The sequence below is a fragment of the Carcharodon carcharias genome, chromosome 31, assembly GCF_017639515.1.
Source record: "Carcharodon carcharias isolate sCarCar2 chromosome 31, sCarCar2.pri, whole genome shotgun sequence".
NCBI lineage: Eukaryota > Metazoa > Chordata > Chondrichthyes > Lamniformes > Lamnidae > Carcharodon > Carcharodon carcharias.
In genome coordinates this window covers 5,526,592-5,542,437 of record NC_054497.1, presented here as the reverse complement: position 1 = coordinate 5,542,437, position 15,846 = coordinate 5,526,592, and the positions used below count along the sequence as shown (strand labels likewise).

The 15,846-nt window shown below is 45.2% G+C and overlaps 1 protein-coding gene across 3 annotated transcripts in view; it reads right to left on the bottom strand.

The window, feature by feature from the left end:
- trpm4a (transient receptor potential cation channel, subfamily M, member 4a) overlaps positions 1 to 15,846 on the bottom strand; it is a 106,762-nt gene that overhangs the window by 52,427 nt on the left and 38,489 nt on the right. The window lies entirely within an intron of this gene.

Genomic DNA, 15,846 nt, shown 5'->3' with positions numbered 1-15,846 from the left:
CACACAGACTCACATTCACACAGACTGACACAAACACACACTCACACAGACTCACATTCACACTGACTCACACACACTCACACAAACACACACTCACACAGACTCACATTCACACAGACTCACACAGACTCACATTCATACAAACTCACACAGACTCACATTCATACAGACTCGCACAAACACACACACAGACTCACATTCATACAGACTCGCACAGACTCACACAAACTCACACTCACACAGACTCACACTCAAACAGACTCACATTCACACAGACTCACACAAACACACACACAGACTCACATTCACACAGACTCACACAAACACACACTCACACAGACTCACATTCACACAGACTCACACAAACACACACACAGACTCACATTCACACAGACTCACACAAACACACACACAGACTCACATTCACACAGACTCACACAAACACACACTCACACAGATTCACATTCACACAGACTCACACAAACTCACACTCACACAGACTCACACAGACTCACATTCACACAGACTCACACAGACTCACATTCACACAGACTCACATTCATACAGACTCACACAGACTCACATTCACACAGACTCACACAGTCTCACATTCACACAGACTCACACAAACTCAAACTCACACAGACTCACATTCACACAGACTCACACAGACTCACATTCATACAGACTCACACAGACTCACATTCATACAGACTCACACAGACTCACATTCACACAGACTCACACAGACTCACATTCACACAGACTCACACAAACTCACACTCACACAGACTCACACAGAATCACATTCACACAGACTCACATTCACACAGACTCACACAGACTCACACTCACACAGATTCACATTCACACAGACTCACACAAACTCACACTCACACAGACTCACACAGACTCACATTCACACAGACTCACACAGACTCACATTCACACAGACTCACATTCATACAGACTCACACAGACTCACATTCACACAGACTCACACAGTCTCACATTCACACAGACTCACACAAACTCAAACTCACACAGACTCACATTCACACAGACTCACACAGACTCACATTCATACAGACTCACACAGACTCACATTCATACAGACTCACACAGACTCACATTCACACAGACTCACACAGACTCACATTCACACAGACTCACACAAACTCACACTCACACAGACTCACATTCACACAGACTCACACTCACACAGACTCACATTCACACATACTCACACAAACTCACTGTCACACAGACTCACATTCACACAGACTCACACAGACTCACACTCACACAGACTCACATTCACACAGACTCACACAGACTCACACTCACACAGACCCACATTCACACAGACTCACACTCACACAGACTCACACAGTCTCACATTCACACAGACTCACACAGACTCACATTCATACAGACTCACACAGACTCACATTCACACAGACTCACACAAACTCACACTCACACAGACTCACATTCACACAGACTCACACTCACACAGACTCACATTCACACATACTCACACAAACTCACTGTCACACAGACTCACATTCACACAGACTCACACAGACTCACACTCATACAGACTCACACAGACTCACATTCACACAGACTCACACAAACTCACACTCACACAGACTCACATTCACACAGACACACACAAACACACCCTCGCACAGACTCACATTCACTCAGACTCATTCACACAGATTCACACAGACTCACATTCATACAGACTCACACAGACTCACATTCACACAGACTCACACAAACTCACACTCACACAGACTCACACAGACTCACATTCATACAGACTCACACAAATTCACACTCACACAGACTCACACAAACTCACACTCACACAGACTCACACTCACACAGACTCACACAGACTCACATTCACACAGACTCACACAAACTCACAGTCATACAGACTCACATTCACACAGACTCACACAGACTCACATTCACACAGACTCACACAAACACACACTCACACAGACTCACATTCACACAGACTCACACAGACTCACACAAACTCACACAAACTCACACTCACACAGACTCACACAGACTCACATTCATACAAACTCACACAGACTCACACGGACTCACATTCATACAGACTCGCACAGACTCACACAAACTCACACTCACACAGACTCACACTCACACAGACTCACACTCACACAGACTCACACAAACACACACACAGACTCACATTCACATAGACTCACACAGACTCACATTCATACAGACTCACACAGACTCACATTCACACAGACTCACACAAACTCACAGTCATACAGACTCACATTCACACAGACTCACACAGACTCACATTCACACAGACTCACACAAACACACACTCACACAGACTCACATTCACACAGACTCACACAGACTCACACAAACACACACTCACACAGACTCACATTCACACAGACTCACATTCATACAGACTCACACAGACTCACATTCACACAGACTCACACAGTCTCACATTCACACAGACTCACACAAACTCAAACTCACACAGACTCACATTCACACAGACTCACACAGACTCACATTCATACAGACTCACACAGACTCACATTCATACAGACTCACACAGACTCACATTCACACAGACTCACACAGACTCACATTCACACAGACTCACACAAACTCACACTCACACAGACTCACACAGAATCACATTCACACAGACTCACATTCACACAGACTCACACAGACTCACACTCACACAGACTCACATTCACACAGACTCACACAGTCTCACACTCACACAGACTCACATTCACACAGACTCACACTCACACAGACTCACAGTCTCACATTCACACAGACTCACACAGACTCACATTCATACAGACTCACACAGACTCACATTCATACAGACTCACACAGACTCACATTCACACAGACTCACACAAACTCACACTCACACAGACTCACATTCACACAGACTCACACTCACACAGACTCACATTCACACATACTCACACAAACTCACTGTCACACAGACTCACATTCACACAGACTCACACAGACTCACACTCATACAGACTCACACAGACTCACATTCACACAGACTCACACAAACTCACACTCACACAGACTCACATTCACACAGACTCACACAAACACACACTCGCACAGACTCACATTCACTCAGACTCATTCACACAGACTCACATTCATACAGACTCACACAGACTCACATTCACACAGACTCCCACAAACTCACACTCACACAGACTCACACAGACTCACATTCATACAGACTCACACAAATTCACACTCACACAGACTCACACAGACTCACATTCACACAGACTCACACAAACTCACAGTCATACAGACTCACATTCACACAGACTCACACAGACTCACATTCACACACACTCACACAAACACACACTCACACAGACTCACATTCACACAGACTCACACAGACTCACACAAACACACACTCACACAAACACACACTCACACAGACTCACATTCACACAGACTCACACAGACTCACACAAACTCACACTCACACAGACTCACACAGACTCACATTCATACAAACTCAGACAGACTCACACGGACTCACATTCATACAGACTCGCACAGACTCACACAAACTCACACTCACACAGATTCACACTCACACAGACTCACATTCACACAGACTCACACAAACACACACACAGACTCACATTCACATAGACTCACACAGACTCACATTCATACAGACTCACACAGACTCACATTCACACAGACTCACACAAACTCACAGTCATACAGACTCACATTCACACAGACTCACACAGACTCACGTTCACACAGACTCACACAAACACACACTCACACAGACTCACATTCACACAGACTCACACAGACTCACACAAACACACACTCACACAGACTCACATTCACACAGACTCACACAAACTCACATTCACACAGACTCACACAGACTCACATTCACACAGACTCACATTCATACAGACTCACACAGACTCACATTCATACAGACTCACACAGACTCACATTCACACAGACTCACACAAATACACACTCACACAGACTCACATTCACACAGACTCACACAGACTCACATTCACACAGACTCACACAGACTCACACAGACTCACATTCACACAGACTCACACTCACACATACTCACACAAACTCACTGTCACAAAGACTCACATTCACACAGACTCACACAGACTCACATTCACACAGACTCACACTCACACATACTCACACAAACTCACTGTCACACAGACTCACATTCACACAGACTCACACAGACTCACACTCACACAGACTCACACTCACACATACTCACACAAACTCACTGTCACACAGACTCACATTCACACAGACTCACACTCACACATACTCACACAAACTCACTGTCACACAGACTCACACTCACACAGACTCACACAGTCTCACATTCACACAGACTCACACAAACTCACACTCACACAGACTCACATTCACACAGACTCACACAAACACACACTCACACAGACTCACATTCACACAGACTGACATTCATACAGACTCACACAGACTCACATTCACACAGACTCACACAAACTCACACTCACACAGACTCACACAAACTCACACTCACACAGACTCACACAGACTCACATACACACAGACTCACACAAAATCACAGTCATACAGACTCACACTCACACAGACTCACACAGAATCACATTCAAACAGACTCACACAGACTCACACAGACTCACATTCATACAGACTCACACAGACTCACTCACACAGACTCACACTCACACAGACTCACACTCACAGACTCACACTCACAGACTCACACTCACAGACTCACACTCACACACACACAGCTTCACATTCACACAGACTCACACAGACTCACACTCACAGACTCACACTCACATACACACTCACATAGACACACACAGATACACACTCATGCAGACTCACACTCACACAGACTCACACTCACACATACACACAGACATACTCACACTCACACAGATACATACTCACACACACACACACAGATACACACTCACACAAACTCACACTCACACAGACACACACACAGACTCACACTCACACAGACTCACATTCACACAGACTCACACTCACACAGACTCACACAGTCTCACATTCTTACAGACTCACACAGACTCACATTCACACAGACTCACACAGACTCACATTCATACAGACTCACACAGACTCACATTCATACAGACTCACACAGACTCACATTCACACAGACTCACACAAACTCACACTCACACAGACTCACATTCACACAGACTCACATTCACACAGACTCACACAGACTCACACTCACACAGACTCACATTCACACAGACTCACACAGACTCACACTCACACAGACTCACATTCACACAGACTCACACTCACACAGACTCACACAGTCTCACATTCACACAGACTCACACAGACTCACATTCATACAGACTCACACAGACTCACATTCATACAGACTCACACAGACTCACATTCACACAGACTCACACAAACTCACACTCACACAGACTCACATTCACACAGACTCACACTCACACAGACTCACATTCACACATACTCACACAAACTCACTGTCACACAGACTCACATTCACACAGACTCACACAGACTCACACTCATACAGACTCACACAGACTCACATTCACACAGACTCACACAAACTCACACTCACACAGACTCACATTCACACAGACTCACACAAACACACACTCGCACAGACTCACATTCACTCAGACTCATTCACACAGACTCACATTCATACAGACTCACACAGACTCACATTCACACAGACTCCCACAAACTCACACTCACACAGACTCACACAGACTCACATTCATACAGACTCACACAAATTCACACTCACACAGACTCACACAAACTCACACTCACACAGACTCACACTCACACAGACTCACACAGCCTCACATTCACACAGACTCACACAAACTCACAGTCATACAGACTCACATTCACACAGACTCACACAGACTCACATTCACACACACTCACACAAACACACACTCACACAGACTCACATTCACACAGACTCACACAGACTCACACAAACACACACTCACACAGACTCACATTCACACAGACTCACACAGACTCACACAAACTCACACAAACTCACACTCACACAGACTCACACAGACTCACATTCATACAAACTCACACAGACTCACACGGACTCACATTCATACAGACTCGCACAGACTCACACAAACTCACACTCACACAGATTCACACTCACACAGACTCACATTCACACAGACTCACACAAACACACACACAGACTCACATTCACATAGACTCACACAGACTCACATTCATACAGACTCACACAGACTCACATTCACACAGACTCACACAAACTCACAGTCATACAGACTCACATTCACACAGACTCACACAGACTCACATTCACACAGACTCACACAAACACACACTCACACAGACTCACATTCACACAGACTCACACAGACTCACACAAACACACACTCACACAGACTCACATTCACACAGACTCACACAAACTCACATTCACACAGACTCACACAGACTCACATTCACACAGACTCACATTCATACAGACTCACACAGACTCACATTCATACAGACTCACACAGACTCACATTCACACAGACTCACACAAACTCACACTCACACAGACTCACATTCACACAGACTCACACAGACTCACATTCACACAGACTCACACAGACTCACACAGACTCACATTCACACAGACTCACACTCACACATACTCACACAAACTCACTGTCACAAAGACTCACATTCACACAGACTCACACAGACTCACATTCACACAGACTCACACTCACACATACTCACACAAACTCACTGTCACACAGACTCACATTCACACAGACTCACACTCACACAGACTCACACAGTCTCACATTCACACAGACTCACACAAACTCACACTCACACAGACTCACATTCACACAGACTCACACAAACACACACTCACACAGACTCACATTCACACAGACTCACATTCATACAGACTCACACAGACTCACACTCACACAGACTCACACAAACTCACACTCACACAGACTCACACAAACTCACACTCACACAGACTCACACAGACTCACATTCACACAGACTCACACAAACTCACAGTCATACAGACTCACATTCACACAGACTCACACAAACTCACACTCACACAGACTCACACAGAATCACATTCAAACAGACTCACACAGACTCACACAGACTCACATTCATACAGACTCACACAGACTCACTCACACAGACTCACACTCACACAGACTCACACTCACAGACTCACACTCACAGACTCACACTCACAGACTCACACTCACACACACACAGCTTCTCATTCACACAGACTCACACAGACTCACACTCACAGACTCACACTCACATACACACTCACATAGACACACACAGATACACACTCATGCAGACTCACACTCACACAGACTCACACTCACACATACACACAGACATACTCACACTCACACAGATACATACTCACACACACACACACACAGATACACACTCACACAAACTCACACTCACACAGACACACACACAGACTCACACTCACACAGACTCACATTCACACAGACACACTCACACAGACTCACACAGTCTCACATTCTTACAGACTCACACAGACTCACATTCACACAGACTCACACAGACTCACACTCACACACAGACTCACACAGACTCACATTCATACAGACTCACACAGACTCACATTCACACAGACTCACACAAACTCACACTCACACAGACTCACATTCACACAGACTCACATTCACACAGACTCACACAGACTCACACTCACACAGACTCACATTCACACAGACTCACACAGACTCACACTCACACAGACTCACATTCACACAGACTCACACTCACACAGACTCACACAGTCTCACATTCACACAGACTCACACAGACTCACATTCATACAGACTCACACAGACTCACATTCATACAGACTCACACAGACTCACATTCACACAGACTCACACAAACTCACACTCACACAGACTCACATTCACAGACTCACACTCACACAGACTCACATTCACACATACTCACACAAACTCACTGTCACACAGACTCACATTCACACAGACTCACACAGACTCACACTCATACAGACTCACACAGACTCACATTCACACAGACTCACACAAACTCACACTCACACAGACTCACACTCACACATACTCACACAAACTCACTGTCACACAGACTCACATTCACACAGACTCACACAGACTCACACTCACACAGACTCACACAGTCTCACATTCACACAGACTCACACAAACTCACACTCACACAGACTCACATTCACACAGACTCACACAAACACACACTCACACAGACTCACATTCACACAGACTGACATTCATACAGACTCACACAGACTCACATTCACACAGACTCACACAAACTCACACTCACACAGACTCACACAAACTCACACTCACACAGACTCACACAGACTCACATTCACACAGACTCACACTCACACAGACTCACACAGTCTCACATTCGTACAGACTCACACAGACTCACATTCACACAGACTCACACAGACTCACATTCATACAGACTCACACAGACTCACATTCATACAGACTCACACAAACTCACACTCACACAGACTCACATTCACACAGACTCACATTCACACAGACTCACACAGACTCACACTCACACAGACTCACATTCACACAGACTCACACAGACTCACACTCACACAGACTCACATTCACACAGACTCACACTCACACAGACTCACACAGTCTCACATTCACACAGACTCACACAGACTCACATTCATACAGACTCACACAGACTCACATTCATACAGACTCACACAGACTCACATTCACACAGACTCACACAAACTCACACTCACACAGACTCACATTCACACAGACTCACACTCACACAGACTCACATTCACACAGACTCACTCTCACACAGACTCACACAGTCTCACATTCTTACAGACTCACACAGACTCACATTCACACAGACTCACACAGACTCACATTCATACAGACTCACACAGACTCACATTCATACAGACTCACACAAACTCACACTCACACAGACTCACATTCACACAGACTCACATTCACACAGACTCACACTCACACAGACTCACATTCACACAGACTCACACAGACTCACACTCACACAGACTCACATTCACACAGACTCACACTCACACAGACTCACACAGTCTCACATTCACACAGACTCACACAGACTCACATTCATACAGACTCACACAGACTCACATTCATACAGACTCACACAGACTCACATTCACACAGACTCACACAAACTCACACTCACACAGACTCACATTCACACAGACTCACACTCACACAGACTCACATTCACACATACTCACAAAAACTCACTGTCACACAGACTCACATTCACACAGACTCACACAGACTCACACTCATACAGACTCACACAGACTCACATTCACACAGACTCACACAAACTCACACTCACACAGACTCACATTCACACAGACTCACACAAACACACACTCGCACAGACTCACATTCACTCAGACTCATTCACACAGATTCACACAGACTCACATTCATACAGACTCACACAGACTCACATTCACACAGACTCACACAGACTCACACTCACACAGACTCACACAGTCTCACATTCACACAGACTCACACAAACTCACACACACACAGACTCACATTCACACAGACTCACACAAACACACACTCACACAGACTCACATTCACACAGACTGACATTCATACAGACTCACACAGACTCACATTCACACAGACTCACACAAACTCACACTCACACAGACTCACACAAACTCACACTCACACAGACTCACACAGACTCACATTCACACAGACTCACACTCACACAGACTCACACAGTCTCACATTCGTACAGACTCACACAGACTCACATTCACACAGACTCACACAGACTCACATTCATACAGACTCACACAGACTCACATTCATACAGACTCACACAAACTCACACTCACACAGACTCACATTCACACAGACTCACATTCACACAGACTCACACAGACTCACACTCACACAGACTCACATTCACACAGACTCACACAGACTCACACTCACACAGACTCACATTCACACAGACTCACACTCACGCAGACTCACACAGTCTCACATTCACACAGACTCACACAGACTCACATTCATACAGACTCACACAGACTCACATTCATACAGACTCACACAGACTCACATTCACACAGACTCACACAAACTCACACTCACACAGACTCACATTCACACAGACTCACACTCACACAGACTCACATTCACACAGACTCACTCTCACACAGACTCACACAGTCTCACATTCTTACAGACTCACACAGACTCACATTCACACAGACTCACACAGACTCACATTCATACAGACTCACACAGACTCACATTCATACAGACTCACACAAACTCACACTCACACAGACTCACATTCACACAGACTCACATTCACACAGACTCACACTCACACAGACTCACATTCACACAGACTCACACAGACTCACACTCACACAGACTCACATTCACACAGACTCACACTCACACAGACTCACACAGTCTCACATTCACACAGACTCACACAGACTCACATTCATACAGACTCACACAGACTCACATTCATACAGACTCACACAGACTCACATTCACACAGACTCACACAAACTCACACTCACACAGACTCACATTCACACAGACTCACACTCACACAGACTCACATTCACACATACTCACAAAAACTCACTGTCACACAGACTCACATTCACACAGACTCACACAGACTCACACTCACACAGACTCACATTCACACAGACTCACACAGACTCACACTCACACAGACTCACATTCACACAGACTCACACTCACACAGACTCACACAGTCTCACATTCACACAGACTCACACAGACTCACATTCATACAGACTCACACAGACTCACATTCATACAGACTCACACAGACTCACATTCACACAGACTCACACAAACTCACACTCACACAGACTCACATTCACACAGACTCACACTCACACAGACTCACATTCACACAGACTCACTCTCACACAGACTCACACAGTCTCACATTCTTACAGACTCACACAGACTCACATTCACACAGACTCACACAGACTCACATTCATACAGACTCACACAGACTCACATTCATACAGACTCACACAAACTCACACTCACACAGACTCACATTCACACAGACTCACATTCACACAGACTCACACTCACACAGACTCACATTCACACAGACTCACACAGACTCACACTCACACAGACTCACATTCACACAGACTCACACTCACACAGACTCACACAGTCTCACATTCACACAGACTCACACAGACTCACATTCATACAGACTCACACAGACTCACATTCATACAGACTCACACAGACTCACATTCACACAGACTCACACAAACTCACACTCACACAGACTCACATTCACACAGACTCACACTCACACAGACTCACATTCACACATACTCACAAAAACTCACTGTCACACAGACTCACATTCACACAGACTCACACAGACTCACACTCATACAGACTCACACAGACTCACATTCACACAGACTCACACAAACTCACACTCACACAGACTCACATTCACACAGACTCACACAAACACACACTCGCACAGACTCACATTCACTCAGACTCATTCACACAGATTCACACAGACTCACATTCATACAGACTCACACAGACTCACATTCACACAGACTCACACAGACTCACACTCACACAGACTCACACAGTCTCACATTCACACAGACTCACACAAACTCACACTCACACAGACTCACATTCACACAGACTCACACAAACACACACTCACACAGACTCACATTCACACAGACTGACATTCATACAGACTCACACAGACTCACATTCACACAGACTCACACAAACTCACACTCACACAGACTCACACAAACTCACACTCACACAGACTCACACAGACTCACATTCACACAGACTCACACTCACAGAGACTCACACAGTCTCACATTCGTACAGACTCACACAGACTCACATTCACACAGACTCACACAGACTCACATTCATACAGACTCACACAGACTCACATTCATACAGACTCACACAAACTCACACTCACACAGACTCACATTCACACAGACTCACATTCACACAGACTCACACAGACTCACACTCACACAGACTCACATTCACACAGACTCACACAGACTCACACTCACACAGACTCACATTCACACAGACTCACACTCACACAGACTCACACAGTCTCACATTCACACAGACTCACACAGACTCACATTCATACAGACTCACACAGACTCACATTCATACAGACTCACACAGACTCACATTCACACAGACTCACACAAACTCACACTCACACAGACTCACATTCACACAGACTCACACTCACACAGACTCACATTCACACAGACTCACTCTCACACAGACTCACACAGTCTCACATTCTTACAGACTCACACAGACTCACATTCACACAGACTCACACAGACTCACATTCATACAGACTCACACAGACTCACATTCATACAGACTCACACAAACTCACACTCACACAGACTCACATTCACACAGACTCACATTCACACAGACTCACACTCACACAGACTCACATTCACACAGACTCACACAGACTCACACTCACACAGACTCACATTCACACAGACTCACACTCACACAGACTCACACAGTCTCACATTCACACAGACTCACACAGACTCACATTCATACAGACTCACACAGACTCACATTCATACAGACTCACACAGACTCACATTCACACAGACTCACACAAACTCACACTCACACAGACTCACATTCACACAGACTCACACTCACACAGACTCACATTCACACATACTCACAAAAACTCACTGTCACACAGACTCACATTCACACAGACTCACACAGACTCACACTCATACAGACTCACACAGACTCACATTCACACAGACTCACACAAACTCACACTCACACAGACTCACATTCACACAGACTCACACAAACACACACTCGCACAGACTCACATTCACTCAGACTCATTCACACAGATTCACACAGACTCACATTCATACAGACTCACACAGACTCACATTCACACAGACTCACACAAACTCACACTCACACAGACTCACACAGACTCACATTCATACAGACTCACACAGACTCACATTCACACAGACTCACACAAACTCACAGTCATACAGACTCACATTCACACAGACTCACACAGACTCACATTCACACACACTCACACAAACACACACTCACACAGACTCACATTCACACAGACTCACACAGACTCACACAAACACACACTCACACAGACTCACATTCACACAGACTCACACAGACTCACACAAACTCACACAAACTCACACTCACACAGACTCACACAGACTCACATTCTTACAAACTCACACAGACTCACACGGACTCACATTCATACAGACTCGCACAGACTCACACAAACTCACACTCACACAGATTCACACTCACACAGACTCACATTCACACAGACTCACACAAACACACACACAGACTCACATTCACATAGACTCACACAGACTCACATTCATACAGACTCACACAGACTCACATTCACACAGACTCACACAAACTCACAGTCATACAGACTCACATTCACACAGACTCACACAGACTCACATTCACACAGACTCACACAAACACACACTCACACAGACTCACATTCACACAGACTCACACAGACTCACACAAACACACACTCACACAGACTCACATTCACACAGACTCACACAAACTCACATTCACACAGACTCACACAGACTCACATTCACACAGACTCACATTCATACAGACTCACACAGACTCACATTCATACAGACTCACACAGACTCACATTCACACAGACTCACACAAACTCACACTCACGCAGACTCACATTCACACAGACTCACACTCACACAGACTCACATTCATACAGACTCACACAGACTCACATTCATACAGACTCACACAGACTCACATTCACACAGACTCACACAAACTCACACTCACACAGACTCACATTCACACAGACTCACACAGACTCACATTCACACAGACTCACACAGACTCACACAGACTCACATTCACACAGACTCACACTCACACATACTCACACAAACTCACTGTCACAAAGACTCACATTCACACAGACTCACACAGACTCACATTCACACAGACTCACACTCACACATACTCACACAAACTCACTGTCACACAGACTCACATTCACACAGACTCACACAGACTCACACTCACACAGACTCACACAGTCTCACATTCACACAGACTCACACAAACTCACACTCACACAGACTCACATTCACACAGACTCACACAAACACACACTCACACAGACTCACATTCACACAGACTGACATTCATACAGACTCACACAGACTCACATTCACACAGACTCACATAAACTCACACTCACACAGACTCACACAAACTCACACTCACACAGACTCACACAGACTCACATTCACACAGACTCACACAAACTCACACTCACACAGACTCACACAGAATCACATTCAAACAGACTCACACAGACTCACACAGACTCACATTCATACAGACTCACACAGACTCACTCACACAGACTCACACTCACACAAACTCACACTCACAGACTCACACTCACAGACTCACACTCACACACACACAGCTTCACATTCACACAGACTCACACAGACTCACACTCACAGACTCACACTCACATACACACTCACATAGACACACACAGATACACACTCATGCAGACTCACACTCACACAGACTCACACTCACACATACACACAGACATACTCACACTCACACAGATACATACTCACACACACACACACAGATACACACTCACACAAACTCACACTCACACAGACACACACACAGACTCACACTCACACAGACTCACATTCACACAGACTCACACTCACACAGACTCACACAGTCTCACATTCTTACAGACTCACACAGACTCACATTCACACAGACTCACACAGACTCACATTCATACAGACTCACACAGACTCACATTCATACAGACTCACACAAACTCACACTCACACAGACTCACATTCACACAGACTCACATTTACACAGACTCACACAGACTCACACTCACACAGACTCACATTCACACAGACTCACACAGACTCACACTCACACAGACTCACATTCACACAGACTCACACTCACACAGACTCACACAGTCTCACATTCACAGACTCACACAGACTCACATTCATACAGACTCACACAGACTCACATTCACACAGACTCACACTCACACAGACTCACACAGTCTCACATTCATACAGACTCACACAGACTCACATTCATACAGACTCACACAGACTCACATTCACACAGACTCACACAAACTCACACTCACACAGACTCACATTCACACAGACTCACACTCACACAGACTCACATTCACACAGACTCACACTCACACAGACTCACACAGTCTCACATTCTTACAGACTCACACAGACTCACATTCACACAGACTCACACAGACTCACATTCATACAGACTCACACAGACTCACATTCATACAGACTCACACAAA